This window comes from Mya arenaria, chromosome 14 (genome assembly GCF_026914265.1).
Source record: "Mya arenaria isolate MELC-2E11 chromosome 14, ASM2691426v1".
NCBI lineage: Eukaryota > Metazoa > Mollusca > Bivalvia > Myida > Myidae > Mya > Mya arenaria.
In genome coordinates, this window is record NC_069135.1 from 31028416 (window position 1) to 31048923 (window position 20508).

The following is a 20508-nucleotide window of genomic DNA, read 5'->3' on the forward strand; positions in this document are numbered from 1 at the left end:
TGACTGGTTATCTTAAATCAATGTTTTAGTGGTTTGTTTATTTCTATAAGGCATGCATTGTTTATGTTCGCTTGAAGAAAATCTTTCTTAAATTGAAGAAACTCTTATCAAGAATGTTACCTTTTAATGCTTCCAAACGCGCATAAGTCAAAACCATTGGAACTAAATCTTCAATTGTGTTAATAACAGCTATGTCCTGCGGCCGCGTCAAAATATGTTTGTGTTTGTGGAATATCTGGGTCTGGTGCAAAAACATTTTGTGGAATATCTGGAGCTGTTGTAAAAAATGGTTTTGTTGTTGCAAAAACAAGCAAGATGGATCCGTAAGTTTAAATTATACACGGTGACCGTTCTTTATGAATTTACATATACACACACTTGTATCAAAACTTACTTATTACCAACCTGCATTATATATTAAATAGCAGAAAGGGCAAAATATTTAATGATTGTTAAATGCTAAAAGATTTAATATGGTCACCTATAGTTCCATAAGAAATAAATACCGGGTTTTCTGCACAATTCTTTTAAATTAAACTCGGTATCCTTTATAAAAACCATTGTTTCGACATTAATTCATCCATTTATTAAAACAATATTATTAATTGTGGTAAGTCTTATTTGAGAGTTAGAGTGCATCTTCATTGAAAAGGCCCCTAATGTATAAGAATTTTAAAAGCCCAAGATAGCAAAATAGTGAAGGTTTGCATAATTGCGATAATGTCATTTCTCGCAGTGATACCCCGTTTCAATTGCTTAGAATCAACCCGCAACATTTCAAAGTATATTGACTTGATATCATTTCTTTTCATTTTAGAATGTTCAGTTGTACTGCGAAAATGGATTGGATGAGACTATTCGTATTAACCTATTACGCAAATTCAAGACCATTAACTTCGTCATATGCGACACAAAGGCAAAAATAACAGCTTCCGAGCCATTGGTAGTACTGTGCACATTTCAAACCAGGATTGAAGATTCATGCAATGCCGCAATGGAAGAATTACAAGGTTTGTTTTCTCACCTGTCTTTATGTTATGATAACATCGTAACAATTTAATATATCTTGTGATCAAGGTTATTTTGTATACAAGTAGGATATTCTACTAAGTCTAAAAGGTTGCACGGACTACTTTAAACATTGCAGTCACAGTTACTGCACTTCACTGATTTAGTGTTACTCGACTTGGTTATCAAGTATTTGTTCTTGTCTCAGTATTCCAAACAAATAAATAAGATCAATGCAGTATTTTATAATTTTGTTATGGATTCTTTTTTAGATTGTAAATCGGTTGTCTTGGTGGTGTTTCGCCGAATAATCGGGAGCGTTACCAAAAATAGCATCGTTAGTGGCTGTTTTTATGAACATCCTGGAGTTAAGAAAACCATTTATGCCGGCTTCGACGGAAACAAAATATATTTCTTAAGAACTGACGAGGAATTTATAAAAAACAAAGCAGATAAAATAGGAGATGCGGAACCATGTATTTAACTGTAAGCTTACAATTATGTGTTGATTTAATATTTAAATCTTACAAACATTGCCGGTACAATAATTTGAATGGCCACAATGTATATGCAAAACGTATGTGAATCCGTTGAGTGGAAGATACATAATGCGAAATAACCATCAGGAGTGTTTCAAGGATTTCACGTCAATGTGCTCATGCTCCTGAAACCGAAAATAATCACAACATACAAGATGGAATACTTTTATCTAGAATGGTTCATTGTGCTGCATTTTATGCATATTTTGTTTGCTCATATTGACATTTAAAGTGAACAGTATTACAGTGCGCGCGCATGGTACAAACCCCGCTGGATCCGTTTGTGACTTGACATTATTGTCCAAAAAATACTTGTTGGTAATACTGAAGTGTAATGAATCAAACTGTATGCACTAAAACATGACTTAAAATTAAATAAATGTTATATATGCAATTCTATAAGAATAAATTATGATGAAAAATCTATTTTTATAATCCATTTGAACCATATGTTCAACGTGAGGCTGTCGATTCTGAACATAAAAGATCTCAGATGATGCTCTTGATGATTCACGAAGTTTAACAAACAAAATCACTAGCTCCCAACTTCAAGATATGTTATAAAAGTATGTGTCAAACGCCCTTGTTAAGTCAAAGTCAGAAAAACCCGTATATATTGTACACTCTTACTTTGACTTCCAAGTTGTTTTTTCTGCATTCTTGGTTATGTCATTTAACATAGAGTAATATGGACGTTTGATATTTTTCCGTTATTTTAATAGTTTGTGGTCATCAGGTATTCAAGAAATGGCATGCTCGTACACAAAGGATTTCTTAAGATTACATGTAATGCAAGAAATTTATCGCTTTCATTTATGAAACGTAAGCATTTAAAATCGTAAGTACATCATTGTATAAGGCGTCTTAACTCTGCACTGATATTTTTGCTGAGATAAAAAGGAACTTACTATTGTTTATTTACTATAACTGAATAAAACAAGTAACAATTGTACTATTGGAATGCACTACACCTTTACTCTAAAATATAATCCATTGATATCCCTGATGAAATTAAGGTATTATCTCGACGGCGACATCGTGGATCGTACCTTGGCAATCATAATCATGATCCAATGTCAATGCGCATATTCATCGTATTTGCATTTATCGGAAACCAATCATGACATCTCCTTGACTGTCAATGTCAAAAAGTAAACACAAACACTCTATCTGTTTTAATAAGAGATATTTTATTTTGGTTTGCCAGTAAAAGGCATGGCTCTTTGAATAACACAATACATATAGCATACAAACGACAATTACACTAAGCATCCGGCCTACCTGGCGGTAATGACATACGTACTTTATACGTTAATTAAAACATTTAATAGAACAGACGAAAACAAATTCTAAGCGCGGTAAACATTTTCCTTTAACGCATAACAAATACAACTTAATTGACAATTTGGCCAAACGGCCAAAACAACAAATAAGCCCAACTAGGCTAAAACATCAAGTGTACACGCACTAACTCCAAATTACGAGAGCCACGCCGATGGAATGTTAACTGCATGTTATTCTGTGGTCCGTTCAGCGTCGTCCCTGAATTCATGTTGACCACTCGTCACTGTACCCACGCCATGATCGAGAAATGTGAACAATTGGTGGACGCAGGTGCCAAGATGACTGCTCTTTTAAAATATAGTAATCTTAGGCTGCAACAAAGCTGTTCATAGGGTTAGGTTGGTTGGATTTTGAAATGTCCGAAAAAAATTATTCATAACAGATCAGAGTAAAAACTCGTCGATAATAAAAACATGTGGTTTACAGAAACCTTTTGTTCGCTTGAAACTATGAAAAAGACCCGGGCAGTGTTCAGTAAGTGTACCCGAATAAACCAAATCTTACTGGACCAATAAAAAGCTTTTTAACAACCCCTTGATATACATCATTATATTAATGCGTCAATATTGAACGTTTCTTAACGAAAGAAGGAATAAAAGTGAAAGTATTTATTATTATTAAACGGAAAAAGTGCACTACATTTTATTTTTTATGTTATAGCACTGCTGTGCACCGCACCAAGAATAAAATACATCAATTGTTCTAAAAACTAGTGCTTTGTTTTATCTTAAGTTTTGTCATGAAACATATCTGGAAAGTTTATAAATACAATTACAGTGAGAATGGACAACAAACAGTAAGAAATAGCCAAATTCACTGCACTTTACCCCATAATATGGTTATTTCACGTCGATTCCATTTTCAATGTACATGTGACCTGTCCTAAAATGTTTCTACTCGACGTAGGTACCAAACAATGTCGAGAAGAGCAGGGTCATTACTTTATTTCTGCTTCAAGCTTATTTTATAAACGGAAAAATAGTAAAACACCAAGATGGCGGCTTTTGTTTACTTTTTGAATGTGACCGTGCAGGTCGATTACCCACCCTGATCTTAGTAATGCCTCTTATACTTTATAAGCAGTTCTCCATTACTATATCACATCAGTTGCACTAGCATTATCATCTTTTAAAAATAATCAAACTAAAATTCACCGAGCAACTACGGCGTGAAATCTCATACAAATCAGTGAAAAGCCAAGCTCTAGCAAATAATTGTGGCATTGTCAGATACAGGACTGTAAGGTACACATAGTAGATATTAGAATTTGGATTATTTACTGAAGTGAATTACTGGTATAGCGAACAATGTTTTTTATCCTGGACAGACACGTGACATAGTACTACCATTATTTTTAAATGTTCAATACACAGTTCATTTGACCGGAGCCTCGATACTCATCGACCGATATTCGATATTCTTTACCATTATTCAACAAAGAACTGCAAATGCAATTTTTAAAAAACAGATATTGTAATATTAAACATAACGTCGTGATTTAAACAGTGAGACAAATGCCATTGGGGTTTTTTATTTATTAAGTCAGCAAGTTCACGAAATGAAGGACAACCAGTAAATAAGTGCAAACAAGCTGAAACTTACAAAAAAAGTTTGTAGCAATTTATGTTTATACAGCAATTATCTGTTAGCGGTTTATCTTACGCTTATTACGCGCGTACTGAAGTTATATTGAGCCGTGTTGATAATTCAACTTTTATCAAGCTAGAAATATCTTACAATGTGGTTAAACATGATAGGACCACACCCGCAGCACCACGGTGTACATATATTTCTGAGGGTATTGTGTAGCATATAAGCAGAATATGTCGACATTGCAAAGTACGGTTTTGACATTCAAGTGTTTATATTTTATAGGACATGTGAATATATCTTAACATATTTATATTTGTGTCGACTCTTTGCGCTTTTGGGCAGAGGGTTAATGGGACACGTTCAAGCAGCCTGATGCAACCAGTATTTAATTCTTTATTCGAAAATACAAACAAAAATCACTCACCAAATAAAGTTGAATTTATCTGGTATTTTCCAATGAATACTTATGTGAAAACTACAGAAAGAAGCTCAGTAGCAAAACGTTGAAACATAAACCCGGTTTAATTGCACTTGGTAAACGCCAAGAACATAGAACACAAAAAAGTCTGCCTTATAAAGTTTCCAGTTTAATTTTACAAGCGATACGTAATCAGGGGCTAATTTGAGTGGGCGTGTCACTGGTATGACATATCAAAATTTATTGATTTTCAAATTGCTTACTGGAGTGGGGTTCTTTTCAACTTTCAAAGGGTCCGAATTTGTTTTTGAAATCATTGTAAAACTTCCATCCCCGTCCGCAAGAACCGAAACATATTGTTTAACTATATAATTTTGGTACAAAGTCTTCCCAAGATCATTTCGGCTATTTTACTTATACAATATAAGAGGCGGGGATGTTGACAGGTCCGTCCCACTTCTTATTTTTTTTAAGCATGTACTCATCATAACAAAGTGATATTGATGAAATGGTTATTCAAGTCATTTGCAAAAAAAATATTTCCTTTAAAGAAGATGTAAGCAGGCCTTGAGAATATCCAAATACTAATACAAATGTATAAATGGAAAGATTATCAACATTTATCGAAGGTTATAAAGAATTGAATCCATTTTTTCTCGTGTTGCCAATTTTATCATTTGTCACTGCAGTCGTTTCTACATTATTTAATTATTCTTAAAGTTGATTCGAGTTTTGTATTGTCTTTTTTGTACTTTAAACCGTAAATGTATAATTTCATTAACATCACTAGAAAGTCATCACATTTGCCTTCTTCGTGATTGACTATTCCGAAGATGATATTTGATCATGTAAGACTTCATTTATATTGTTATATTTTAAAAATTAATTTATTTCATTCACATATGGTTTAACTTAAGGACACTCCAAACAATGATGTTCAGTGGTTCAATGTCAGTTTTACAAAAGTCCCACATCTATGTTAATTTAATTTACACCTACATAAGGAATTGTTACACGGAATTATTCTTCGTAAATAACTATATTGAAAACTTTGAATGCTTTTGTCGTTAGAACATCTGTAAGCATTCAATTTACCACTCTGTACGATAAATGATGTTTAAGGTTCAAAACTGTATAATTGTTAAAGATAAACCAGTCTGCATTTATCGAAATAAATGCGTCTCATACAGTCGGCTCATTTGTATGTCAAATGCATACTAATAACCCTTTAACCACCTTAGTATTTCTAATTATATATTGAATACTGGTAAAGACTCTATTTAAATATATCGATTCACGTCATTTGAATAAAAAAGATGACTCCTGATTAATCAAAATTAAAGATGGGCACATTTAAAAACACTGCCATCCCACAAGACAATTATAATTCTTAGCACTATTTTAACATAGTACTGTATGTTCGACATGATAGCCATAAATAACTGCTAAGAGCTTCTTATATATAATTTGTTTTATTATATTTGTTTATTTCGGGTTTCATTTCTCATATAATCCCAAACTCAATTTAACCCTGTCAAATAACATCAATGTTCAAAATTACTATGTTTTTTTTCAACTGCACCCTTGTGTACCAAAAGTTGTTCTCTCCCTTTTTCTTGTGTTTGGATTACCGCCTTGGAATGGTCAAGCAATCAACGATAAATGAGCATTGTTTGAAAAATTGAAAATATATGTACATGTTAGTGGGTTAAAACTACATGAAATATATTTGTCCCATCAATACTTATGTGAAAAAAATACAGAAACAAGCTCAGCAGCAAAAAAGTTTAAACATAAACTCTGTCTAATGACACCGGGCAAACGCAAAAGACATAGAACACACAAAAAACACACACAGAAGAACAACTTAAAACCCCACAAACAGCACAGTGCATACATACTATATACAAAAAACCTTGGTATGTTTATTTAGGATTGTTAGGTACCGCCTTGGAACGGCCAGTAAAATGTAAATTTACTGGGGGTTTAAACCAGTTTACGTGCACAGACCTTACTCTTATCCTCACAATCCTAAACAAAGAACATATAATGAACATTTAAAAAAAGAAAATGATAAAAAGGTAACCAGTGAGGATTTGATTTGAAACCATGGATGCATTTAATGATAATGTGTTTTATGATAAAGCTGTACACATTCGTTCATAGCATACACAAAATAAAACTGTAGAACGGACATGTTGTAGGTGTTGAATTTGAGATCAATATACAAATAATTATGTTAATGCAAGTGAACATTTTTTAGGGATGTCGAGGTGAAACATGCTCCGTTTATAAATGCTGTATTACTTATACGGATAATTTGATTACGACTTATCTTCTGCTTTAATCATTGTTCGACTAAGTTTAGGGCCTTAATTCTTGCCGATCAGCTGCAAAATTAAGTGCGAACATCAGAGCATACAATATCGGAACATTCTTTTCTCTGTCCAGGCGCCATTCTTTAAAGTAGTTAACGATAGGGAAAACCATGCTTTCTTGTGTTCCAAAAATCTTCGTCGCCTTTTGGACAACGGAATAGATAGTTTGGCAGGTGTAGATATTGGTGATGCTTTTGTGCACTAAGTCACTTATTGTGTCGCATTTAGTTAATACCACAATTCTCGTAACATCTGAAACCAGACAAAACAGTATCATTATCATGGAAAAATACTTGCATAACAACATATACATGAATATCATATACTTAATTGAGTCATGCTAAATTATTTGAAAACGTGACACGATATCCTACGCAGTGACCTCGAAGATCTCAGTTGAAACAACTTTGTGCGGATATCGGTTAATTCACATTATTTACATGCTCGTGATTTTATAGTAAACCATAATTAAATAACAATATAAACAAACTGTACACGTATGATTTAAACACTGAGTAACTTCTTATTCAGATTAGTTTCCCCGTTTATGTCTAGTTATACTCAAGTTGAGTTTGAGCTAAATGCTAAATATTAAAAAAAACGCATTTTTTAGTACTACCGCTTGGGATGAAGCTATGCAAATTCTTCATTTTTGTCGTCAGAACACTGTCGTTGTTAAGCTGCATATTTTGAACTGCATCAGCACTAACAACAATGATAACACAATGTGGTTTATTTTCCTCTTTGTTTTGATCCCCCGTTCGTTCACTCGAATTAAACTGAAATAACACAATAAAATAAATGATGTGTAAAAACAAAAACACAAACCGTTTCAGTAAGTAAAGACAAATTGTTTTATGTCTGCCTTTAAACCAGTTGGAGAAAATACCAAACATATTTCATTTAAAGGAATTGAATTGTTTTGGGATTTTCATAAATTCGACAACATACGGCACACCATTATCATTTAAAAAAAGCAACTATATACTTCGTGGTAAGTTGGTATTTCTCCTTCCAAAACAGCTTTTAGGTCTTCGTCTTTTATACCAGTGTCCGAGTTTGTATGAGTAAATCCCATAGTGTCATATACATATGACAAAATAAGTCATCTTCCTTGCCTTGAAATCGAAGAAACTGCAAGTATACCGTAATATAAGAGTTAACGGTTTGCCAAATCAATAAATAAAAACATGAGCTATTCTGTAAGATTTACAAAATAATAATGGCAAAATAGTTTAAATCAAAATCGTTAAGTTACTATCAAAATATTATATTAAAAAAATGAATAAAAGGCGATGATAACGTTCTGATTACTATTTAAACTAACGAGTGAATACAATTTGAAATAAAATGTTTTAATTAATATAATTAATGATTATAAAATTGTATTTCAATATGTGTAACCTGTTTTGTTCCCACACCATCTATATTTTCGTCTTTCACTGAGGACAAATTTACAATGCGCCCTCTGGAAATTGAAAAAATCGAATTGATGAACGACGATTTTCCAGCGCCAGTGTGTCCAACCAAGCAGAGGTTTAACTTAACCTTCCCCGATTCACTCTTTATTGTGTCTCTTAGATACACTTCAGTCTGCAATGAAAACTATTTTAACATCACAAAACGCATTTCTATCAAAAAGTTCAAACACTCATGCAAACAAGTTTGTAAAAGATAAAAAACAGTTTATACGTCTGTATTAACGTATTTGTGAGGGTCTTTGTGTTAACCCGATATTGGTTTTTAGACTATCTGCGCATGCGCGCAGGTAGTCTTAAGACCGCAAACTCCAAAGAACTACTTCTATTCATGTCGTTTTAACCCATTTTTTTGTCTCAATGCGCTCTATGTTTAGCAGAAAGACGTCGAAACCATAAAAATAAATTGTTATTATTGCAGTCCGAGTATGAGTTTGCTTGTTCGGCTATTTCCGCGCTGTAATTATGTATCCCGGCGTTTTATTTTTAGCAGAATATAACTATTTTTAGATCGGTATATTTATCAGATTAATGTGGGTCAAAATAATGGAGGCTCTGGCAGGAAGGTAACATAAGGATATTTATTCAGATATTAGTTTAGCCCATGATGTTCAAAAAATTATTACCGACCGCAAGTGTCCCATCGCCTGCATGATTTTTTTTATTTTAACCTGACGTGACCCTGAAGCACGCTTATTTGTAATGGTGCTTTTTTATTTTACTTTAAAATTTATGAGATAAGAAACAAAAATAATTGTCTGAGTGTTAGAATAGTTGTATCTCAGGTTTCGCGTTGCTATTGCTTCAAATACTATACATTGTAATTTACCTGCTATACAATAACAAGATACCATTCATTCTTTGATTTTAGGCGTTTATACTTCTGATGAGATGTTTTCATTTTTTTGCATAAAAACTTCGTTCCGGTGTATTCTTGGCATAGTTTTAGACATAAGCTTTTAATTTATATAATCACACATGCCCTGATACGACAGTGAGTCATTCATACGTTTGGTGAAGCAAAGTTGTTCGGATTAAACCTGTAAAACATCCAAAGAGTACGAAGCATTCATAACAGCACTAGTACTATTCCTACACAGGTACTTACATAAAACATTAATAACATTAAATTTATCAATATTTTTCTAAAAATGCACAATCATATTCTCATTCATAGAACAGAAAAAATAGTTTCAACTACATTAACTGACCGATATTCTAAACATAGTTTCTACATACATTAACTGATCACATGTTTGTCCTCACCGCGGGAAAACGACCATCTGATAAGCTCTGCATTTTGAAAGGTATTGAATTGGCAAATGTAAAGGGAATTATTGCTGAAGTTGCTTTGAAACAAATGATTTTCCTTAAACAAAACGTGTATGCTCATAAAAGGAAATGGTATATATGATGTATTATACTTTCCTATCGTATTATATCTAATCAAAGCAACGAAAAACCTTTAGAAACGATTGAAAGGGGCATGCATTGTAACATGAAATATATTGGGAGGGGGGTTACATATACAAAATGACAGTAGACGCCATAAAATAGATAAAGATATGTTTGTTTCCCCGCCCAATCTGGGCACAAGCTCTCTTGACCCTCGGCACAGTTTTCGCTTTTATCTATGTGCCCTTCACCCATTGCCATTCCCATTGTTCAAATAAAATTTGCAAGTCTAACATATTTGCCTGCAGATAGTCTTTCCGCACATCGCGCTTTGATTCTCAATGTGGTATGTCAAACAAAAGTTCTATTTAATATTTTAAGAACTATCTTTTTGATCATGTAATGGTTACTTAACTGCTAAAGTAATGCAAAGCGTTAATCGGTTATTTTTGCACTACACCAATTAACATGCTATTTTAAGACTATCTGCGCATCCGCGCATGTAATCTTAAGACCGCAAAATCCAAAGAACTACTTCTATTCATGTCGTTTTAACCCATTTTTTTGTCTCAATGCGCTCTATGTTTAGCAGAATGACAACGAAATCATAAAAATAGATTAGTTGTATTGCGGTCCGAGTATGAGTTCTTGCTTGTTCGGCTATTTCCGCGCTGTATTTCTGTATCCCGGCGTTTTATTTTTAGCAGGATATAACTATTTTTAGATCGTTATATTTATCAGATTAATGTGGGTCAAAATAATGGAGGCTCTGGTAGGAAGGTAACATACCGATATTCACTCTGAGTATAGCCCAAGATGTTCTAGTAATTATAACCGACCGCAAGTGTCCCATCGCCTGCAGGGTTTGTCACCTGGTGTGACCCTGAAGCACGCTTATTTGTAATGGTGTATTTTTTAAATTACTTTTATGAGATAAGAAACAAAAATATGATTGTCTGAAAGTCAAAATAGTTGTATCTCAGTTTTCGCGTTGCTAATGCTTCAAATACTATGATTTGCCTGCTATACAATAACAAAATAATATTCATTCTATGATTTTTAGGCGTATACTTTTTTAATAAGATGTTTTCATTTTTTTGCGTAATAGCCTCGTAATGCACCAGTCAATTGTAACCACGGCCCCTCTTGGTCCGGGGAATAGCGGGGACTTTGACTTTCGGTCCAGCTCAGCCCGGGTAAAATCCCCGTCCTGGGGGGACGAACTGGAAGTAAAACCTCCGCCAAATGCCCCCGCACCTCAGGGACCCTAGGTAAGGCTCATTCCCCGCTGTATTTAGTGCAAAGACAAACCCACCGCATTCACCCGGCACTGCGGAGCCACCGGAAAGGTAAAAACACTTTCCCCGGCTATCCCTGGTATACCCCTAGACCTGGGGGCCCGTGGTTACAATTGACTGGTGTATAACACACATGCCCTGATACGACAGTGAGTTATGCATACGTTTGAGGAAGCCAAGTAGTTCGGATTTAACCTGTAAAACATCTAAAGAGTGCGAAGCATTCATAACAGCGCTAGTATTATTTCTACACAGATACTTACATAACACATAATTAATAAATAACATTTATTTATCAATAAAACTTGAAAAAGCACAATCATGTTCCCATTCTTAGAACAGACAATTTCCGATAACCTAAAAATAGTTTCAACTATATTAACTGACCGATTTTCTAAATCCAGGCCAGGCCAGGTTTTAGAACAAGCCCTCAAAGACTACGTGGTTGCATGAGCTACTTTTAAACATAACACTGATAGTTACTCACTTTACTAGTTTAATGTAGCATGACTTTGTTATTGTGTATGTTTCTGACCTCACCTAATGAGGATTATTCCAAACAATGCAATAATATAAATGTGATGTTCTCTTTTTTGGTTATTGATGCTTTTTTCAGAATGTGAATCGGTTGTCTTAGTGGTGTTCCGCCGGATTATCGGGAGCGTTACTAAGGATAGCATCTGCTGTTTTTATCGCCATCCTAGAGCCAGTAGAACCATTTTTGCTGGGTTCGACGAAAAAGATATATATTTCACAAGAGCGGACGAGGAGTATTTGAAAAAAAAGTCGGATACAAAAGAAAATGAAATATCATGTATTTAACTGTAATCTTACTGTCGATGTGTAACATAATTTTGATTTGACATGTACATTGTTACAAGCATTGCTGGTACAATATTTCAATATCAACAATGCAAATACACAATACATTGGAATTCGCTGTGTTAAAGAATATAAACAACAACAACAAATATAAGCGTTATTTTGGCTCTTTTTAACTGGGGAATTGGTGGCCAGCCATAAACGCTGACCGTACCTTAGCAATCGTAATCATGAAACATGAACCAATGTCAATACTCATTTTAGCATTGTATTTTATACATTAATAGTAAATCACTATCGCTATATCATATCTGTTGCACTAGCATTGTCATATTATATCCGTTGCACTAGCATCATCATTCTCTGAAGATGATCAAACAATGCTGGAATTCACCGAGCAACTACGGCACACAATCTTCGTATCAGTAAAAGCCAATCTCTAGCTTATATACTAGTGGCGTTGTCAAATACAGGACCGTTTTATTTATATTTGGAATACAACTTACATTTTAAGCCAAAGAAAGCACAGACAGGCAATTTATATCGGTGCTAGCCTTAATCATGAAGAATTTGTCTTTCGTGGGTGTTTAAAGGTCCGCCTACTTTCACGCATCCGATGTACACTCCCTGGGTCAGATTACGCGTTGACAATGTGTCAGCCAATGAGGTTGTTTTTGAAGTTAGTAAGATGAGCTGAAGTAATATTTTAATGATCAAGAAGTTCTCGTTTGCTACACTTACTTCGCCTATTCTTAATCAAAAAGATGATACTTCATGTTATTTATCTATTTCATAACACGAGTGCAGAAAAGGCATGGTATATATTAAAATTTATGTGATTTTAATTGTTAGCAAATGTAAGTGTCCAATGGATGATGGTGTCAGCAAAATATACAAACAAGCTGAAACTTTAAAAGTAAAAGAATTATGTCTGTAGTCTTTGACTTATGCCACTGTTTTACTCCCAGCTGATATTGTTTATCGTTATGCAACTTGCACATCTAGTTCAAGTTGTATTAAACCGCGTTGACTATTTTAAGTTCACTAGATACATCTTATACAATGTTATCCAAACATTGCGTGATTGTAAACATATCATGATAAGACATACTATAAATATATTGCGCTGGTGTTACATTTAATCTTGACCCCGTTGAATATTTAAACCAAGGATAATTTTTAAACAGATCAATTTTTAATGTTGAAAACTCACCCGACCGCTAATTAATGACCCTTTGTCGCGTGAAAAGTTAGCCCTTGCTGAAAACTGATCCAAGGGTGGTGGTATTCAATAACAAACTTGGTCAATCCTATGAGAATACGTTATTGAATTTATTATTTTATATGTAATTACAGTAAATCCGATTTGCTGCATCAATCTAAGATCTAATCCGGACCAATATTAAATAGCAACCCAACAACAGTCGTGTCTTTTTTAACGTTAACAACAGATCTCAAAATGTAGCATGCAAGCTACTTATAACCATGTAGTCGGAGTTTCAGTCGATTTACGTGTTTTCGGTTGTAAGTAAAACGTTTGCCATAAGTTGAATATGCTGTTTTTGCTTAGTCAAGGGCCATAACTCAGAGCGAATGAACAAACGTAGAAAGCATGTGTTTGTTTATATTATGAAATGCTTGCATTTGTTTAGAAGCATTCCTCGTGAATAGCTAGTATTTCTTGTTTACAATTCAAACTTTGACAGGGTAGCGAACCATTCGTGTTTAGAGCAAATCCGTGGACGATTTGTAACGCGCTAGAAGTGTATTCCAGACCTCGCCGATTCCATTATCTGCTCAACGACTAGCATTGTAATTATCTCAAACCGCGATCACATTGGTAATACGCGTACAAAAAACAGTGGTGCCCCTGCAACCAGAATGCATTTTGTAAATGAAAAGTCGGTGAATCAAATCATCTAAACTACGTGATGTTTGAGCTCGCACGGGCTACACATAACTAGTAAAGAAGTTGAAGTCGTTGGTTCTTTCCACAGATACCTACGTGTTACAGACAGTCAATCTCTGATCGTCACTTTGAATTTGATTTACCGTTATTAAAATGACTCCATCATTGATCAAAATTATCACTGATAAATTTTTTAACGACTGGTTTGATCAAGATTAATGTTCCGCAATTGATATGAGGTTTTTTAAGGTTGAACATATGAACCTTATCGCTGTCAACGTTGACGTTACAAAAACACACTCTACAATTGTTGCGAAATGTGTTAATATTGCAGCAAAAGTTTTACTGGTTATATGAACAAGCTTTTAAACATATTTAGATTTGTGTCAAAAATCGCTACCGGGAAGTAGGTAAATAAGTCATAAATTGTTTCTTTATTCGAAAATATAAACAAAAACATTGACAAAGACAGAGCCTTTAAGTGGGTTATTTGTGAGTTAATTCAATATAACAGCGTGGAATCCATTTGATCCGCTCATGTTTCGAAAGGCGTCCTACCTGAATCATAGAACAAGAATGGAAATAAAGCACGAGTTAAATATTATTTCGAAATGAAAACTTGTCGTGAAGACCACCTGCTGTTTATATTAGATGTATACCACTATATCGGGTGTTCCAAGTCATTTATAATTTCCGGTTATTTTTAGAAAAGCGGTTTTTCTGTGTCCTTAAACCATTGACCAATAGTAAGGTGATTTGATTTGACCTAAAATCATCTCAAAACATAAAAAGTCTCGAATTCAAATTAAATTCTTAAATTCCAATGCAACCGTGGTTTATTCTATATTAAAACATGCGGACAGATCAAGCTCTCGACATGAGGCGTAAAAAGCAGTGAGTAACATTTTGGGTGCATCATCGGTTGTCCCCCTTCATTTAAAACTGTATTGTGCTTTTTACACGTCATGTTATGGCGATTGTTAAAACATTTTAAGAAGCAGATTGAAATTTTAGCTTCCATTCCCCTTTTTCTTCTCAATCCTAAGTCATCGTTTTACGTAGTCGTAGTGCGCTTGTTCTTTTACTTGTCTCTTGTACCGTCGATATGTTTTTATGCACCAGTCAACTGTAACCACGACCTCCCAAGGTCCGGGAATAGCGGGGACTTTGACCTTCGGTCTAGCCAACCCCGGGTAAAATCTCTGTCCGGCGGGGATGAACTGATGGTAAAATCCCCGACAAATGCGCCCACACCCCAGGGACCCTAGGTGAGGCCCATGAAAGGTAAAAACACGGCCCATTTCCCCGGCTAACCCCGCTATACCCCGGACTTAGGGGGGGGGGGGCTTGGTTACAATTGACTGGTGCATTATATGTATGTGTCTTCTAATCGATGTGGTCGCTTAGAAAACGTTCATGCAAGATCGATCGGTTTGATGCTGCTTCAGCCGTTTTATATGCTTATCATCGGGAATCTGTAGGTTGTATGATATCCGTCCACGTTTTTATTGCCCTCAACACCTTTGAAAAGGTCCATCCTACAAGCCGTGCACCAGGCGTCATTTGTTAATCCGCATTTTCAGTGATTTAAAGTGAACTTTCCAACGTTTAGGTCGATGGATGGATGGATGGATGGATGGATGGAAGCCCGATCGCCCGTGGCGACGAAAAATTGACCCAGGCTATGAAAAAATCCTTTAAGGTAGCCCGACTGGCGATGAAATCATCGGGCTTGTCGGTTAAAAAAAAAATTGTCGGGTAAATGTTTACCTCGACACCGTTGACCGACATCCGGATAATCTCTCATTGTTATGGATATTTTCTGTTGCAGTAATCTCCCTTGTCAAGCAGTTATACGCTATATATATACTGCTTGAAAATAATTATTTTGACGGAAATCATATTTCGGACTGGCAATACTATTTTTTTTGTTTTAGTGGGATATTAAAGTTTGGATGTTGTTTTTGTTGTGTGTTTTTTTAAATAAACTTGGATTATTTAGTCACCGAAAATTATGAAATAGATGTTTGTAAAATCCTGTCACTAATGCCACAAGCAGCACATGTTGACAGGACTTCTTTCCTCCCCCTTCATCAACAATCCATCTGCCTTGACAGAACCAGCCCGCTCCCCCCCCCCCCCCCATCGAACCACCACCAGCCCCCTAGCAACACAGGACCACACAACCACCATACTTGCATTTTATACAAAATATAATAAGATATTGTACAGTTGTCATATCATTCCTTGTTTTTAACCATATAAGGTACTCAAGATGCATTTTTCTGTTAACCGGTGGGCTATGGAAATCTGGCTTGGGCTACAGAAATCTCAAAGTCTGTAGCCCCATTGGCTACCAGGTAAAAAATGTTAATTTCGCACACTGCACCCTGCGCGAGGGTCGGGATGAACCTATCTTACACGAGCGGCTATGGTAGATGCTTTTTCTCCCACCTCAGTTAAACAAAAGTAAGTAAAAATGTATTTTCTGCTGGAACACTTTTGTGCTTAGTGAGAATAATTGCGTATGGATATGCGATAGCACGTGGTTGTCATGGATATGCGCGCAATGATCCAGTTAATGTTAATAGTCAAATCGGTCTTTTTAAATAGTTCTAAGGAGAATGAAGCATTATTTCTTGAATGGTGCGTGAAAACTGTTTTATGGTGACATTTGAAGCGAGAAATAGTTACTTAGCATTCTTAATATTGCCACAAGACAAGGTTTACATGATGCTACAGAAGACAGCCTTCAACAAGGGAGGTAATTACAATGTTATGACCATTAAAAAGAAGTTCCATACGGGCATTTTATCTTCGCCCGTGGGCAAGATAAGAATTTCTATCATGCTTAAAGTATTGGATCTACTTATCTGAGGTGGGAGAAAGATAGAGCGGCGCCTGTGGTTGTGTTGAAAAGAACACTACCATCTCTGTTCTATTGCAATTAATTGCCGCATAAGCCTAAGAAATAATATTATAATTACATTGAGAATACGAACGTTTAATTGTATTGCCCCTTAAAATGTCAACTTGGACCATAACTAACCTCTTTTTGCATTACAGCACAGAGTTAAGCACATACTTTAATTAAGGTCAGTCTCAGGGGTCACAATCGTTATAACTGTAATTTCTGTACTGTGCCTTAATCTTAAACTCAAATGGGAATTAATCAAATAATAGTTCGAGTTAGTTGTACTTACAGGTAAGAGACTGTCAAATTAAGTTCCCATATATTCTGTAATTAATTGACCAATCTGCATGCGAACTAACATTGAGTTCTAGATCTCCACGACCCCGAACATCATAGTTTTATATCGGAAGAAAGACCACCCCGTGTACCTAGCATGAATAAATATCTGCAAAAGCTATGCTTCTTAACATATAGACACAATTAATTTATGTATTGTGAAGTAATCAAACGGCGTTGGAACAAAACAAAAACATTGCAATTGCCAACTAGAATGTAAACCAAGTACGTCCAACATGTTCCGCAAATCTTGTAATAAAAATCAAGCCAGCTTCGAATCCTATAAAGATGGAAAGTAGCATGTTCTCGTTTCGTATAGAAACATCTCTTAGACAATTCAACATCATATTTATTTATTGTCGTTTGATCTTAATTTTGTTTTGATTCACTTGTTGTATTGTACAATATGATGCAATCATGATGTAATATATCTTAACAAGGCAGTCCAAGTAACATATAATGAAAGGATTTTTTGTTTAAGTTTTCAATATTGTGTGTAGTGTAGGTAAGATCAATGTCAAGGTTACTTTGGCTAAAAAAAAGGAAAATGAGTCCTTGATTTATAAAATCGATGAAATAGCAAGCCTTAGGTATTTTCGATAAAGCCATACATATATATTGTGGTGACGTCATAACATTGCTTTACTGCTTTTGAAGAGAAAACACATGTTTGAAATATATTATCAAATTTGTGTTCATTGTTTTTTTGTAAATATTAAACTTGTTGCACATAATGATAATGCTTGGTAGAGTGCGCTAAGCATCAATCTGTGCATCTTGTTTAACACTTTAATTTAACATTTATATCTTATCCTCTATTTAGCATTGTCATAATATGGACCCGAAACTTCATGATGGATTATTGGCACAAATTGCAATTGGTTCGAGTTCTTGGATCAAATTCAGTTATTGTTGTTAAAAGTACATGTAATGTATAAGGTCAATAAATCCAGTACGAATTGACATGTCTACACTGCTAAATGTAAAACGCCCGGACACAAGCATGTGTACTATGACCTTTGAATGTCAGATGTGACCTTGACCTTTGAGGTATAGACCCGGGTCAAGATCACTGCACATCGTCCCAATAAGGACAACATTTGTACCAAGTAATATAGGTATCCATCAATGCATAAGTAAGCTATAGCGCAGATACTAGCATGTGTACTCTGACCATTAAATGTCTCTTGTTACCTTGACCTTTGAGGTATGGATTCAGGTCAATGTCACTGCACATCGTCCCAATAAGGACAACATTTGTACCAAGTAATATGGTAATCCATCAATGCATAAGTCAGTTATAGCCCGGACACAAGCATGTGTACTCTGACTTTTAGATGTCTCGTGTGACCTTGACCTTTGAGGTATGGACCCGGTTCAAGGTCACTGCACATCGTCTCAATAAGGACACCATTGGTACCAAGTAATATGGTAATCCATCAATGGATCAGTAAGTTATAGCGCGGACACGAGCATGTGTACTCTGACCTTTAAATGTCTCGTGTGACCTTGACTTTTGAGGTATGAACCCGGGTCAAGGTCACTGCACATCGTCTCAATGAGGACAACATTTGTACCAAGTAATATGGTTAACCATTAATGCATAAGTTAGTTATAGCGCGGACACGAGCATGTGTACTCTGACCTTTAAATGTTGCATGTGACCTTGACCTTTGAGGTATGGACCCGAGTCAAGGTCACTGCACATCGCCTCAATGAGGAAAACCTTTGTACCAAGTAATATAGTAATCCATCAATGCATAAGTAAGTTATAGCCCGGGCACAAAATGTTACAGCCAGACGGACGGACGGACGGATGGACGGACTGACAGACGGACGAAGTGCATTCCTATAATCCCCTCCCCACTCCGTGGCGGGGGATTAATTATTGATATATGTAGGGATAAGTTTGGGGTTATATGCACATAAACTAATTGAAAGCCCTATAGTCAATTCGTGTTCCAATGAACTCGTGTTTCACTGATTATCTCATCATTTGTTTATAAATCTTCTTTATACGTGTTAGTCAGTGTGTGTATACCACGTGATAAATTACGTTATGTATGTTACGGCAGAAGGCAACATTTAGCTTAAAATAAAGACTTAAATCAAAGATAATTTTTCTTTTACTACACCATTTTAAATAAAACAAAGGGCAGTCTTTGCCGAATAAAGAGCCACGCCTTCATTGTATTACCGCAGTTTGATAAGGTGATTAGTTTTATCAAGCAATTCGACAAACCTGTTTCCAAAATAATGTTTTGACAGTGCTCCGTCAGACGGCCGTGTTGTGAAAAGATTTGTCGAATTGTTTTAAGAAACTACACCCTCAATCAAACTCAGGTAAAAGACCGAATGCGGGGCTCGTAAGTGGCTAGACTGCGCTATGTTTTATTTAAAATGGCGAATACATAGGAAAGTTATATTTGTTTAAAGTCTTCAATCGAAGCAAAATATTGCCTTCCGACGTAGTGTTTATGACGCAATATATCACGTGGTATACACACACTGTTAGTTGGTGCATCCAAAAATCTACCGCATCCCCGCGTTAGTCCATGGTGGTCAATTTAATGGAATTGAAATACGGCGAGGCTCACCGTTTGAACACTTTAAAGTTCTCAGTCCAGTCTGACCTGAGAGTTCCAGATAGACCAAACATTGGTGCTGCAGTCTCGGTACCTGATGTTTATATGTTTAAACAAAATGTAAATGATTCCGGCTTTAAATCTCCTACAGACTGACATAGCAACCGATCCAGACGGTATAAGTAGCTTTGTTTACTGCAATCGCCCCTAAACCCGTCTTCAACTAATCTATTATGGCTGTGAAAACACCAAAATTTGAAAAATAAGAATCTAATCGGAGCCAACATAAACTTAAAAACAATGAAGAATAAAGTGAGACAAGCTGATACACTTTATTAAGTACCAAAGGAATGAACCCAGCCAACTCCTGAAAGATACGATTAAATCGAAGTCAGCAATCCGACACAGACCTAAGTAAATTAAGGTTTAGAACTATATGTGTTCATACAGTCTTATAATGATTGTAACCGTGTATAAACCAGGACGGACCA

General features: G+C 35.4%; 1 long non-coding RNA gene across 1 annotated transcript; it reads left to right on the top strand.

Annotated features, from left to right (window-relative positions):
* On the top strand, nucleotides 1-2004 carry LOC128216590 (uncharacterized). The gene is made up of 3 exons (XR_008258091.1): nucleotides 1-323; nucleotides 818-1010; nucleotides 1281-2004. It is a non-coding gene; the product is annotated as an uncharacterized LOC128216590 (long non-coding RNA).
* The last annotated feature ends 18504 nt before the right edge of the window (nucleotides 2005-20508 follow it).